Genomic DNA, 16,104 nt, shown 5'->3' on the forward strand with positions numbered 1-16,104 from the left:
TATCATTGGCTGGTTTCCCAAATACAGATGTAGCCTAGTCTTGGACTGAGAAGCATGGAGGATCTCCATTGTACCTGGGAAACCGGCCCCATATACGTCTGCAGTCATTGCTCCACACTCACCCAATCAGTGTTTCCTCCCCCAGCTGGCTTCCTCCATCCTGCATGGCCTGGGACAGCGCTGACAGAGGGAGCTTTTTCTGTGGCAGGAAACACAAGGCATCATGGGATTTGTAGTTAAATTGCTCAACACAAGACATGTTACTGTATCATCTTTCATCTCGGACACCTAGAACAAAAATATTGTGTAATGCGTCAGATGCTCTATTAACTTCTGTAGGGATACATGTTTGTACTAATGAGACTAGTGAAGTGAACACGCCTCTAAACAGAAACTCTCAGCCGTACCTGTCCATGAGATATTTTATCATCTTAGGTCTTCTGAAGAACCATGAGTAGCTGTCTTTCTCAAGTCAAAGCAAAAATGTTGGACGATAAAAAAATTATGTTTCGAACACGAGATAAGAGGACAATTCTGGAGTGAAAGTAATGACAGTGAATTGACAGTCATATCAGTAATGTTGCATCACTGGGGCGGGTCTGGCTAACAGTATTTTGGAAAGATAGTGGAGGGTTTGGAGAGAGGCCTACTTCACATGTCTGTCCACTGAGTCTATCCTCTGTTATTTCGTGAGAGATGTTGTGCTGTGATTGCAGAGGAGAGAGAACATTGCTAACATCACTCATTGCGATGATGTCTAACTTGTCCCAGTCTCCTTTCTCTAGTGCTCCAAACCTAACTTGAAATAACTCAAATTACAGTAATTGCACATCTTTCATTGACATTAGTATGTGGTTAATGTGGATGTCTGAGTTAGAGGTAAGAGCTGTTCACAACACATCTCCCTGAGAAGAGGAGAGGGTGAGAAGGAGAGATAGAAGAGGAGATGGTGAGAAGGAGAGATAGAAGAGGAGATGGTGAGAAGGAGAGATAGAAGAGGAGAGGGTGAGAAGGAGAGATAGAAGAGGAGAGGGTGAGAAGGAGAGATAGAAGAGGAGAGGTAGAGAAGGAGAGATAGAAGAGGAGAGGGTGAGAAGGAGAGATAGAAGAGGAGATGGTGAGAAGGAGTGATAGAAGAGGAGAGGGTGAGAAGGAGAGATAGAAGAGGAGATGGTGAGAAGGAGAGATAGAAGAGGAGAGGGTGAGAAGGAGAGATAGAAGAGGAGAGGGTGAGAAGGAGAGATAGAAGAGGAGAGGGTGAGAAGGAGTGATAGAAGAGGAGAGGTAGAGAAGGAGAGATAGAAGAGGAGAGGGTGAGAAGGAGAGATAGAAGAGGAGAGGGTGAGAAGGAGAGATAGAAGAGGAGAGGTAGAGAAGGAGAGATAGAAGAGGAGAGGTAGAGAAGGAGAGATAGAAGAGGAGAGGTAGAGAAGGAGAGATAGAAGAGGAGAGGTAGAGAAGGAGAGATAGAAGAGGAGAGGGTGAGAAGGAGAGATAGAAGAGGAGAGGTAGAGAAGGAGAGATAGAAGAGGAGAGGGTGAGAAGGAGTGATAGAAGAGGAGAGGGTGAGAAGGAGAGATAGAAGAGGAGAGGGTGAGAAGGAGTGATAGAAGAGGAGCGGGTGAGAAGGAGAGATAGAAGAGGAGAGGGTGAGAAGGAGAGATAGAAGAGGAGAGGTAGAGAAGGAGTGATAGAAGAGGAGAGGTAGAGAAGGAGAGATAGAAGAGGAGAGGGTGAGAAGGAGAGATAGAAGAGGAGAGGTAGAGAAGGAGAGATAGAAGAGGAGAGGGTGAGAAGGAGTGATAGAAGAGGAGAGGGTGAGAAGGAGAGATAGAAGAGGAGAGGGTGAGAAGGAGAGATAGAAGAGGATGAGGAGGTAGAGAAGGAGATTGTCCTTACGTGTCTCTTTTCTGCGTCTGTTCCGATGTGACCCTGTAGACAGGTGACCAGTCTCTTGTGTGCGTTGTGGGACACTAGACGGACCAGCTCCATGCGCCTCTCAATCTGCAATCACACATACACACTCATGATGGTGGGCAGGTCAGAAGAAACACAAATGAACATAAGCAAAAACACACTCACACTCCATCACAAAACACATAATAGAATGGTACCGCAATATAGTCTTTCTCTATATCAGTGCTCTCCAACCCTGTTCCTGGAGAGCTACCCTCCTGTAGGTTTAAACTCCAACCCTGTTCCTGGAGAGCCACCCTCCTGTAGATTTTAACTCCAAACCTGTTCCTGAAAAGTTACCCTCCTGTAGGTTTTAACTCTAACCCTATTCCTGGAGAGCTACCCTCCTGACACCCCTGATCTATACGGTTGTTGTACCAATGTTTTTGCATTTCTGTTTCATTCAAATAGATATATACTGTATGTCCATTGCATAATGATTATAGACCTAGTTATGTGAAATGATTGAGTGGAAGAAGCTGGTTTGATTGACTGGCTCCTCCTGGTTACCATCTGGTCACGGTTATTCACAGCCCTACATGATGTGTCTTAACTGTCAGCTCTGACAGACAGATAGAGGGCTGTTGAGGGAAAACCAGCAGGATTTATACATATAGTCCTCTCTACAGGGAGCAGAGCTAGGCTACATTATATTATCTTAATATTTATGCAAGTCAGGTTAGAGAGATCAGTGAACAGTTAGTACCAGGACCCTATCAATGCAAAGCAGAAGACTGATGTATTATTTCAATATCACACTATCACCTTCAATATCACACTATCCCCTTCAATATCACACTATCACCTTCAATATCACACTATCACCTTCAATATCACACTATCCCCTTCAATATCACACTATCACCTTCAATATCACACTATCACCTTCAATATCACACTATCAACTTCAATATCACACTATCAACTTCAATATCACACTATTACCTTCACTATCACCTTCAATAGCACACTATCCCCTTCCCTAGCACACTATCCCCTTCCCTAGCACACTATCCCCTTCACTAGCACACTATACCCTTCACTAGCACACTATCACCTTCAAAAGCACACTATCACCTTCACTAGCACACTATCACCTTCACTAGCACACTATCCCCTTCACTAGCACACTATCCCCTTCAAAAGCACACTATCCCCTTCACTAGCTCACTATTCCCTTCACTAGCACACTATCACCTTCAATAGCACATTATCCTCTTCAAAAGCACACTATCACCTTCAATAACACACTATCACCTTCAATAGCACACTATTACCTTCACTAGCACACTATCCCCTTCACTAGCACACTATCACCTTCACTAGCACACTATCACCTTCAATAGCACACTACCCCCTTCACCAGCACACTATCACCTTCAATAGCACACTATCCCCTTTACTAGCACACTATCCCCTTCACTAGCACACTATCACCTTCAATAGCACACTATCACCTTCAATAGCACACTATCCCCTTCAAAAGCACACAATCACCTTCAATAGCACACTATCACCTTCAATAGCACACTATCCCCTTCACTAGCACACTATCCCCTTCACTAGCACACTATCACCTTCAATAGCACATTATCCTCTTCAAAAGCACTCTATCACCTTCAATAGCACACTATCACCTTCAATAGCACACTATCCCCTTCACTAGCACACTATTCCCTTCACTAGCACACTATCACCTTCAATATCACACTATCACCTTCAATAGCACACTATCACCTTCAATAGCACACTATCCCCTTCCCTAGCACACTATCCCCTTCACTAGCACACCAACCCCTTCACTAGCACACTATCCTCTTCACTAGCACACTATCATCTTCACTTTCTGGATTTTTTTTCTCATTTTGTCTGTCATAGTTGACGTGTACCTATGATGAAAATTACAGGCCTCTCTCATCTTTTTAAGCGGGAGAACTTGCACAATTGGTGGCTGACTAAATACTTTTTTTCCCCACTGTATGCATTCACTAACTATAAGTCGCTCTGGATAAGAGCGTCTGCTAAATGACTAAAATGTAAATGTAATGATTAGAAAAAGTCACACAAAAAAGGCATTGTTTCTTGCCTTAAGCTGTGCATCATTCACAAGTGATAATATATAAATCACAAGTGATAGGCTAATATTGTCACCCATCAGACAATTCTTGATTTAATCTTGTCTTTACATATACTAAATAATATATGTGTGAAATTCGTTTTGATTTAGAATGGACCATTATCATGCACCTGTCTCGAAAACAGGGGCAGGCGAAAAAATGTCATCTCTACACTTAAATAGCGAATGGAGGACGCTTTTCCTGTGGTCCATTTTCATGCCAGCCAGGTAGGCTATACTCCTGTTGTAAAGATAAGCAATATGCTTAATATTTGTTTAATATTAGGAAAGTTGTGAAATAAATATAGTAGGCCTAGCCTATAGAAAGCTGATCGGATCCTCCTCTTTTTACATTTACATTACATTTTAGTCATTTAGCAGACGCTCTTATCCAGAGCGACTTACAGTTAGTGAGTGCATACATTATATATTTTTTTCCATACTGGCGTTGCAAACACCATGCTCTACCAATATCCCTGCCGGCCATTCCCTCCCCTACCCTGGACGACGCTGGGCCAATTGTGCGCCGCCCCATGGGTCTCCCGGTCGCGGCCGGCTACGACAGAGCCTGGATTCGAACCAGGATCTCTAGTGGCACAGCTAGCACTGCGATGCAGTGCCTTAGACCACTGCACCACTTAGACCAGAGGCCATCACTCTGTTTTCTCCCGCAATTGCATAGCTTATAGAAATGTTGCGCAACATGAGCTCATGGGCTCTCATGAAGTGTTTGATTAGATTTTCAATGACATTTGCATTGATGTCAGATTGATTAGGTGACAATAGAGTGCTGAGTACCAGGCAGTTAGCAAGTTTGGTAGGCTACTAATGACCATCAGCAGCATTAGAGCTTGGAGAAGCCTAATTACCGTGACTAAACGGTCACGTGGAATTTGACTGCCCTCATGACTCGTGACCGCCAGTGTGGCGGTAATACAGTCACCGCAACAGCTCTAGTCCACACCCACACTCCACTGTGCTCTATTTCAGTATATACTTTTGGTATGGGGTTTTGATCAAATGATCATATTTATCAAACTGTTACAGTCCACAACCTTGAAAAAGGAAGTGGAAATGCAATGAGGGATGTGTTAATGACTCGGAGGGGATCTAAGTATAGGCTAAATATGTGCCTTTGTGGTCCATACCCTATATCAGGGGTATTCAACTCTTACCCTACGAGGCCCGGGGCCTGCTGGTTTTCTGTTCTACCTGATAATTAATTCCACACACCTGGTGTCCCAGGTCTAAATCAGTCCCTGATTAGAGGGGAACAATTCAAAAATGCAGTGGAACTGGCTTCGAGGTCCAGAGTTGAGTTTGAATGCCCTAAATTATGTCATTTTAGTATGAGCCTGTAAAGAAATCATCATATTCAACAAACTATTATAGTCCACAAACTAAACGACTGTATAAAAAGGAAGTGAAAATGCCGTGATGCTTGTCTTGGTGAAGCAGGGGGTTTTAACTATAAAGATTTGCTTATGAGGTCCACACACAGTGGCCTTCTTAGTGTAGTTCCTGTATGGGACTATGAGCAAAAGTATTACAGTCAGCAAACTATCATATTCCAAGCAAATGAAAACGCAACGACATACGTGTAACTAAAGGAGGGGGCTCTGTAGGATAGTGATTTACCTATGCAGTCCACAGTATTCTGATGAACTATCAGTATGAGTGTGTTGTTGTCTGGTGCTAAGTGTTTACTTCCTCTTCCTGTTTCACTGTAACCACCCAGCTGGCTCTGCCTCTTCAGCCACGTCATTGGCTGAGAGACCCCTCTCTCTGACTGTATCTCCAACCTTTATTGTACCTCTCTCACACACCCTCTCTCTCTCCCCACTCTCTCAATCCCATGCATTTCCCTCCAGCTGCTTCTCCATGCCAGCTGTCCTGAAGATCTCTCTCTCTGTCTGGATCCAATTGATTCACTGTAACAGTGATCCTGGGCTGTGATTCATGCCTGCTAGTAATAACTGTAATGTATGACAGCTCTATTGGATCCCTCATCACTGGGTGCCAGGGTGCCGGAGTAGGGCTGCGTCCCAAATGGCAAACCCTTTACCAGAATAGTGTACTACTTTGTCCAAGGCCCATAGGGTTGTGGTCAAAACTAGTACACTATACAGAGAATATGGTGCCATTTGGGATGCAGGCTTGAGTTATGGCAGAAGGTGGTGGTGGATACATTCAGTCTCAGTGGTCATACTACCTTTGTTGATGGAAGTCTTTAGGACATTATTTATGAGTCTGTATATTGAATATAAAGACGCTGTGCAGCACAAAGTGTGAATGGAACTAATGGGGATGTGGAAACAGGAGAGGGTGGCAGAGAGAGTTTGACAAAGAGATTGTTAGCAATAGAAAAACTGATAGAATCAGAGGGTGAGCAGACATTGAGTAGACAGTGAAAGAAAGACAGTAAAATAGAGACTGCGAAGGAGAAATAGACAAAAAGTGAAAGGTCAAAAGAGAAAGAGCTCAATAACAGCAATGGAGAACTGACTTCTGAAAACAAGCACTGGTCTCATTCAGCACTTGTACTGACAGGAAGAGACAGACAGACAGACAGACAGACAGACAGACGGACGGACGGACGGACAGACGGATAGATGGATGGATGGGATAGATAGATACCCAGACTAACCCTACACAACACAACCACCAGTGGTGGAAAAAGTACCCAATTGTCATACTTGAGTAAAAGTGAAGATACCTTAAAAGAAAATGACTCAACTAAAAGTGAAAGTCACCCAGTAAAATACTACTTGAGTAAAAGTCTAAAAGTATTTGGTTTTAAATATACTTAAGTATCAAAAGTAAACGTAATCGCTAAAATATACTGAAGTATCAAAAGTAAAAGTAAAAGTATAAATCATTTCAAATTCCTTATATTAAGCAAACCAGACGGCACAATTATTATTATTTTTTTATTTACGGATAGCCAGGGGCACACTTTAACACTCAGACATAATTTACAAACAAAGCATTTGTGTTTAGTGAGTCAGCCAGATCAGAGGCAGTAGGGATAACCAGGGATGTTCTCTTGAAAAGTGTGTGAATTGGAACATTTTTCTGTCCTGCTAAGCATTCAAAATGTAACGAGTACTTTTGGGTGTCAGGGAAAATGTATGGAGTAAAAAGTACATTACTTTCTTTAGGAATGTAGTGGAGTAAAAGTAAAAGTTGTCAAAAATATAAATAGTAAAGTATAGTACAGATACCCCAAAAAACTACTTAAGTAGTACTTTAAAGTATTTTTACTTAAGTACTTTACACCACTGAAGATACCTTAATAGAAAATGACTCAAGTAAAAGTGAAAGTCACCCAGTAAAATCCTACTTGAGTAAAAGTCTAAAAGTATTTGGTTTTAAAGATACTTAAGTATCAAAAGTAAACGTAATTGCTCAAATATACTTAAGTGTCACGAATTCCTCCGAGACTGCTCCTCCTCCTTGTTCGGGCAGGCTTCGCCGTTCGTCGTCCCCGGAGTACTAGCTGCTACCGCTTGATGTTCTCTATGTTTGTTTGGTTTTGTCTTGTTGGTGCACCTGTTTCGTATTATGTATTGATTATGTCACCTATAAGTTTCCTTTGGTTTTGTTTGCAGTTGTGTGTTGTTGTCCGCTGTCCGCTGGTGAATGTTATTTGTTTCCTAGTTGTTAGTGTTTTACGCACTGTTTGCGTAATCGCTCGCCTCCTGTGTTTTGAGGCCCGTTATTTTGTATTTGTCTTTGTGACAATTAAAGTCGTTTTCGACTAAGCTTCTGTGTCCTGCGCCTGACTCCAACACCGCATCCACATCAGCTTCTGACATTAAGTATCAAAAAGTAAAAGTAAAGGTATAAATCATTTAAAATTCCTTCTATTAAGAAAACCAGACAGCACCATTTTCTTGTTTTTTAAATGTACGGATAGCTAGGGGCACACTCCAACACTACAAATGAAGTATGTGTTTTGTGAGTCCACCAGATCAGAGGCAGTAGGGTTGACCAGGGATGTTCTCTTGATAAGTGTGTGAATTAGACCATTTTTGAGTACTTTTGGGTGTAATGGAAAATGTATGGAGTAAAAAGTACATAATTTTCTTTAGGAATGTAGTGAAGTAAAAGTAGTCAAAAATATAAACAGTAAAGTACAGATACCCCAAAAAAACGACTTAAGTAGTACTTTCAAGTATTTTTACTTAAGTACTTTACACCACTGACAACCACCCCCAGGTCTGACAGTGACACCCTCCACCTCATTCAGAATAATATATAGTATTACAGCCTGCCCTGGAGACTGGCCTGAAGGCTGGAAAGGGATGAAATAAGGAGTAAATGTGCACATGCACGCACACAGACCCCACCCTCACCCCCACCTTCCTCTCTACATTATGTGCAATGATGTTCAAAGGTTTACAGGCATATTATTGTGGCCGTCTTTTTCCAGCAGACGGCCCAGAGCAGTAGCCAGTAAAAACAGTTAGTGGACTGAGCAGCCAGTTGACCCCTGACCCTGGCTCAAAGGGAATATGGAACATCCAGAGCAGTGAGTCAGAGCAGTGCTGCTCTGGGGTTTAGGCTTTGTTGTCTAAGAGAGACAGCTTCCCTCTCTCTCACTCTCTCCCACCCCCCATCTCTATCCTCTCCCTCACCCATCTCTCTCCTCTCCCTCACCCATCTCTCTCTCACTCCCTTTCTCTCTCAACTCTCTCAGCATCTTTTTCCCAAGTGTCAGTCCAGTCCAACAGACACAGGCCAGTCTGACAGGGCTAGCTGCTCTCCTGTTACTGACACAAACATGTCCAAACAAGATTAGGACTGAGGCATTTAAATAGACAGAGGTCCTGCAAAACTAAAGTGTCACATTTCAACAGGCTAAACTGAACTAACATTCGGCTCATGTTTAGGAAAGTTGGTGATGTATCATGTTATTGAATGTGATCTGCACAATCACTTCAAGCCCAGCTAATATCTACCCCTTGGAGATAAGAAAAAAGTGGATTAAATTGAATTGAGCTCTGCCTTGTTAGACCATAATAGTACAAGGAAAATTTGACTTTATCTATAGAGTAAACCCTATGGTGTAGGTAGGGCTATCCTTTTTGGAGTTGGGTAATAAAACCCATTGCAAGCAGGCACAACTGTAACTGGTTACTTGCCAGATGGATAAGGCTAACATTATCAATGAATCATCTGTAGTAAACTAGACGTTTACAAGATATGTCTGCATCCCATTTCATAGTAACTAGTCTCTCTTGACATATTGAGCTATCCACCCACAGACATTGCGCCTTGAAATGCAAACAGCAAACTGTGGGTTATATATGTTTATTATAATGTATCTGTTGAATTTAATTGAATGTGTTTGCCATCTGTCTCGGTTTGTCTGTTTGTTTATGGTATTCTTGTTTATGTGTATGCCTGTGTTTGTATTGCAGGCATGTGTGTATAGACATGCCTGTGTGCACTGAGTGTACAAAACAATATGAATACCTGCTCTTTCCATGACATACACTGACCAGGTGACAGCTATGATCCGTTATTGATGTCACCTGTTAAGTCCACTTCAATCAGTGTAGATGAAGGGGAGGAGACAGGTTAAAGAATGATTTTTAAGCCTTGAGACAATTGAGACATGGATTGTGTATGTGTGCCATTCACAGGGTGACTGGGCAAGACAAGAGATTTAAGTGCATTTAATAATAATAATAATAATATGCCATTTAGCAGACGCTTTTATCCAAAGCGACTTACAGTCATGCGTGCATACATTTTTTTTTGTGTATGGGTGGTCCCGGGGATCGAACCCACTACCTTGGCGTTATAAGCGCCGTGCTCTACCAGCTGAGCTACAGAGGACCCCATTTGAACGGGGTATGGTAGTAGGTGCCAGGCGCACTGGTTTGAGTGTCAACAGTTTCCTGTGTGTATCAAGAATGGTCCACCACCCAAAGGACAGCCAACTTGACACAACTGTGGGAAGCATTGGAGTCAACATGGGCCAGCATCCCTGTGGAACGCTTTCGACACCTTGTAGCGTCCATGCCCCAATGAATTGAGGCTGTTCTGAGGGCAAAAGTGGGGGGTGCAACTCAATATTAGGAAGGTGCTTGTGTGTGTGTGTGTGTGTGTGTGTCCATGAGGACAAAGGCTATTTTAGGTTTAGGGGTTAGGGTTAGGAGTTAGGTTTAGCGTTACGGGTTAGGGTTAAGGTTATGGTAAGGGTTAGGGAAAATATGCTTTTGAATGGAAATAAAATGTTACGTCCCCACGAGGATAGAAGAACATAACGTGTGTGTGTGTGTACATGTATGCATACCTGCGTGTGTGTATCTACATGTGTATGTGTATGCTAATATGTTTGTATATGCAGGCAATACCCTTCAAGGGTGTAAAATGCCTGTATAAATCCCACCAGGCCCCAGAAAGGAACACTAAATGCTGGAACTAGACTGTGTCATCCATGTGATATGAACCATAGGCCTGACTTGGACTGCCCTCACACTCAGAGACATTAGCATTCAACTAGTGAAGCACACTCCAGTGGGGATAGATAGTAGGAATGTCTTGGGCAGCACAGTGCACTTCTGCAGGAGCAAAGTTTAGCTGAAAGACAACTTGTGGGGAAGGAATCCCTATCTCTTGAATTCTTCCCAGGGGAGAGTCTTGAGGCAGTTATTGGCTGTGTCTCAATACTTGTAAAGAGCTTCTTACTGCATTCTCACCAAGGAAGAGTCAGTCAGCATAGCAGAGACTTAGGACGTGTTTCAATATTTGTAATCAGTTTACTCACCCTCAATTTACAGTAAGTATCTCCTTCAAGTCATTCATAAGTGAAAGATTGGATTTCACTTTCCTTTCCATATCACTTTACCTGTTATGTTATTTCAGTTGGTGATTATGAAGATACGGGGAGAGGAGTGGAGGAAAGGAAGCCATTCCAGACTATTGACAGGCAGTCTCTTATTTAGAGTAAATGCCTTTCAACTCAGACTATGAAGTCAGCCTCAGATCCCATAGTGCATCGTGACAATATCCAGTAAGTACAGATTCTATACATTGTCCACTGCCTTGTAACTCTATGTAGTTTCAGCATCCCTATCCATTCCTGTTCTGTTTGTCTATTCAGCCCTATAAACTGTCACTTTGTTAACCAGGTGCTTAGACTGTGTGTATGTTAAGTCAAGCCTGGGTTCATAGTTCACTAAGGCAGTTCCTAAAAGTGTGACTCAGTTGTTTTTTATGAAGAGCTGAGAGAGAGGTGTGTAGAGTTGACTGGCACTCACACTCCCTCTTTCACTTCCTCTGTTCCACTTTTAACACACTCCTTCCCTCTCTTAAAGACCATATCTATTCAATAGAGCATGGAGACTGACTTTCTTTCATGCTCTCTCTCTCCCCTCCTCTCAGTTAACATACACTCTCTCTCCTTTCCTCCAAAGACCACTTCATCCATCAGTCACACTACAGAGTCCAGTCACTTCATTCAGCTGCCATGTTGTTCTCCCTGGCACAGCATGGACACAGTATGTGTTCCAGAGTAAGACAAGTTGCCAAGGTCTGTTCTGATTGGAAAAACATGGTCACCTGCTTTCCCACACATCGCACCTGGCATCACATCACTGAAACCAGACCCAACAACAAACCCTTGCCAACAGCCTTGCTTCAAGACCAGAGTCAAGATTTTGTGTGTGTACTTTGACAAAATCCCTCAACACTAAATTACTCATGTTGCGTCTCACTCTTTTAGGAGGGGTTATGATGATGGAGGTAGACTGTGAATGTGATAACACGACTTGAAACAAACGGTTCTGCTTTAGCCAACTTGTCTTGCCAAGGCAATGTATTATTGAATTAAGAAACAATCCCAGGTTCACTAAATGAAATTACTTCCAGGGTTTCAACACCATGGTCTTCTTTTGTGCAGCATCTGACCTTTTCCCCATGACATCACATGTTCCATCCAGTCAACACAAGTCATCACATGTTCCATTCAGTCAACACAAGTCATCACATGTTCCATCTAGTCAACACAAGTCATCACGTTCCATTCAGTCAACACAAGTCATCACATGTTCCATCTAGTCAACACAAGTCATCACGTTCCATCCAGTCAACACAAGTCATCACATGTTCCATCCAGTCAACACAAGTCATCACATGTTCCATCCAGTCAACACAAGTCATCACATGTTCCATCCAGCACCATCATATTGTATGTTAATGGTTACATTTGACTTGACAGTGTCTATGGCTGCTGTGACTGAGTATAAAGTGGAAGCAGGAGACAGAATAATAATATTCACCTGTAGAAGGTCATCACTCAGTACCTCAGTCTTCTCAGCTCTGTGGAGGGAAACACATAAGAGGTCAAAGGTCAGATAGGCAGACATAATAGGGCTTATTCATTACAGAGAGTTCCAATAGAAGTGTAGTGTGTAGAATTGTCTCCCGAGTGGCGCAGTGGTCTAAGGCACTGCATCGCAGTGCTAGCTGTGCCACTAGAGATCCTGGTTCGAATCCAGGCTCTGTTGTAGCCGGCCGCGACCGGGAGACCCATGGGGCGGCGCGCAATTGGCCCAGCGTCTTCCAGGGTAGGGGAGGGAATGGCCGGCAGGGATGTAGCTCAGTTGATAGAGCATGGCGTTTGCAACGCCAGGGTTGTGGGTTCGATTCCCACAGGGGGTATGAACAAATAAATAATGTATGCATTAACTGTAAGTCGCTCTGGATAAGAGCGTCTGCTAAATGACTAAAATGTAAATGTAAAATGTAGAACAGAAACGCTAGCCTGGTTAAACCAGACTGAACTGTGCGCTCACCAGAAACAATGGTAAGTGCAGCGTTCAGTCTGGTTCAACCAGGCTACAGAAACGCTTCTCTGTTGTAAAGAATAGAGAATGGTGTCAGTTCTATACTTTGCATTTCTACCTGCACCATGGTGGTATTTAAGATATCATATGGTATGGAAAGCCCAACTGTAGTGCAGGGCCTGTGTCAGAGTTGTGCCAGATCACACTCTCTCATAGTTTAAGACTTCTCTACTGATTTACACCAATGCAATTCCAGGACTGACTGAAAGAGTTAATGTGAGCTATAGTGGTGCTGTAAGCCTGCAACTCCACTGCACTTCATTTCAACTTAGTAAGAGTAAAGTTGCAGTGAACAGAGATTGGCAGAGTAAAGAGTATCTCTCTACTTCTCCATCTCTGAGCAAATACTATGACAGGTAATGAAGACTAACCTGTCTTACTGATTAGGGGCAAGTCATAGGTAACGTCATAGCTAACGTTGCAATTTATTTCTCTCCACAACGCAGCCGGTAGCCCTATAGCAACAAAATAGATTCTGCTATACTATGAGTGGTCTGCACAACAAACATCACAAGTAGACCTAACTCACTCACACACACTGACACTCCACACCTCTGCCTGTGGCTGTTTCCAGGGAGAGGGTCTGTTAGATCCTCCCCCTGTTAGAACACACACTTCCTGTTCCCTGAATTCCAGCCTTTGTTATGGCAACAGCAGGAGGTGAGAGGTCTGTTGATGTCTCAAACATGTAATACCCACTAGTCAGCTTGTATGTTGGAGGAGAGAGAGGAGTAGAGTGGAGAGAGTTTACTGACATCATCCCAAAACCAAAATGCACTATCCCATACACCTGTGGTTTCAAAGGTTTTCTTGGCACTGTGACAGACTTAAAGCCATTCAAATGTTCTTGAGACCCACCCAATAAGCAAAAACTGTTGACATTTTAGTCATTTTAGCAGACACTCTTATCCAGAGCGACTTACAGTTAGTGAGTGCATACATTTTTCATACTGGCCCCCCGTGGGAATCGAACCCACAACCCTGGCGTTGCAAACGCCATGCTCTACCAACTGAGCTACACAGGGCCTGTTTCTCGACGCAATCTAACATTCAGCCACAACGAATCAGGTACAAGTGAAACCCATATTGATCTTCCTGATCCACCTTTTGGGAAACACAGCCTACCAATCTTAACACCATCATTCACTGTGGAAAAGAAGAACAGCCAATATTCTCCATAGACCTACCCTACATCTGTAATAACACAACTCTCTCTCCCCTTTAATCGAGTGGAGTGGTGGTCCCAGCAGTATATTTTCCCAGCACTTAACAAAAGCCAGACTTAAAGTGTGCTGGGAAGTGAAATGATCATTAGCTCACCATTTAGAGGGTTCTGATAGCTAAGTGATAATTAGCTCACCATTTACAGGGTTCTGATTGTGAAGTGATTCATTAGCTCACCATTTAGAGGGTGCTGATAGTGAAGTCATCATTAGCTCACCATTTAGAGGTTTCTGATAGTGAAGTGATCATTAGCTCACCATTTAGAGGTTTCTAAATAAAATAAATAAATAATATGCCATTTAGCAGACGCTTTTATCCAAAACGACTTACAGTCATGCGTGCATACATTTTTTTTTTTTTTTTTTTTTTGTGTATGTGTGGTCCCGGGGATCGAACCCACTACCTTAGCGTTACAAGCGCCGTGCTCTACCAGCTGAGCTACAGAGGACCACACATACAGTTTCTGATAGTGAAGTGATCATTAGCTCACCATTTAGAGAGTTCTGATAGTGAAGTGATCATTAGCTCACCATTTAGAGGTTTCTGATAGTGAAGTGATCATTAGCTTACCATTTAGAGGGTTCTGATAGTGAAGTGATCATTATCTCACCATTTAGAGGGTTCTGATAGTGAAGTGATCATTAGCTCACCATTTAGAGGTTTCTGATAGTGAAGTGATCATTAGCTCACCATTTAGAGGTTTCTGATAGTGAAGTGATCATTAGCTCACCATTTAGAGGGTTCTGACAGTGAAGTGATCATTAGCTCACCATTTAGAGGGTTCTGATACTGCTGAGCCAGCAGGATTGCTATAGAGACTTAGGTCATCCCCACTCACACGTGTGAACGTACAGGCACAAACACACCATCTTCCCCAGAGGGTGCTCTCTTACTGGAGTCTGGGCCAACAACATACAGTAATGCTCATTGGGATCAATTAACCCCCTCACACACACAACAGCTGTTACCTAATACTGCTATAACCCACTGAAATAATACCTTACTAAACACTATACTGCACATTGCTGTACCTAGACCCTGCTTTACTGTAAATGGTACCACTGGTATACAGTACACCATATATAAACTGTGTCTATGATCTATCCCATTGAAAGTAGCAGAATTGTATAAAAGGGATAGTTCAGCGAGTCTACGTATTTACATATTTGCTCCCTTACCTTGAAAGCAGTCTATGGACAAGGAGGGACTAAAATCCACACTTTGGTTTTGTTAAATCGCTGCTGTCCCTTTAATTGGTGAAGTACATTTATAATCTACCAGAGAGACTTGGTATGGATATATTTTAATCCGTATAGGCCACATAAATCAAGCCCTGATATCATCTAGGCCAGACCAATGGCAGCCCAAACCAGAATATCCACACAGACCATGCAGTTGTCACGGATTCTGCCGAGGCTGCCCCTCCTCCTTGCTCGGGCAGGCTGCGGCGTTCGTCGTCACCGGAATACTAGCTGCTGCCGATCTATGTTATATGTGTCTATGTTGCACCTGTTGTCTATGTCACACACCTGTTTCCCATTTGTGTAATCACGCCTACCCTATTTAACCCAGGTGCTCCCAATGTGTCTTGTGCGTGGTTGTTTTTCGTTTTCGTGTGTCGTTTGGTGAGCGGGTTAGTTCCTTCCTGCGTGAAGGTATTGCTGTGTTGTTTTCTTTACTCAAGTTCAGTAAAGTGCGTTTCCTCGAGTTCTGTGTCCTGCGCCTGACTTCGATCCACCGCATTACACTGACACTCGTTACAGAACCACACACCCTCTATGGAGTCAGCAGGTACAGCTCGTCAGTCCGAATCTATGGAGGAACGTTTTCAACAACAGGAGAGTATCATCCAGGCGCTCGGCACCGCCATGGAGAGGGTGATGAATACTATGGACCGTTGGGAGAGAGGTGGCCTTCCCACACCACCTCCAACCACTCTACCACCCA

The 16,104-nt window shown here is 43.1% G+C and overlaps 1 pseudogene; it reads right to left on the reverse strand.

Moving 5' to 3' along the window:
• LOC121551652 overlaps window positions 1-16,104 on the reverse strand; it is a 55,773-nt pseudogene that overhangs the window by 18,045 nt on the left and 21,624 nt on the right.

Source organism: Coregonus clupeaformis, chromosome 35 (assembly GCF_020615455.1).
Source record: "Coregonus clupeaformis isolate EN_2021a chromosome 35, ASM2061545v1, whole genome shotgun sequence".
Taxonomy (NCBI): Eukaryota; Metazoa; Chordata; class Actinopteri; order Salmoniformes; family Salmonidae; genus Coregonus; species Coregonus clupeaformis.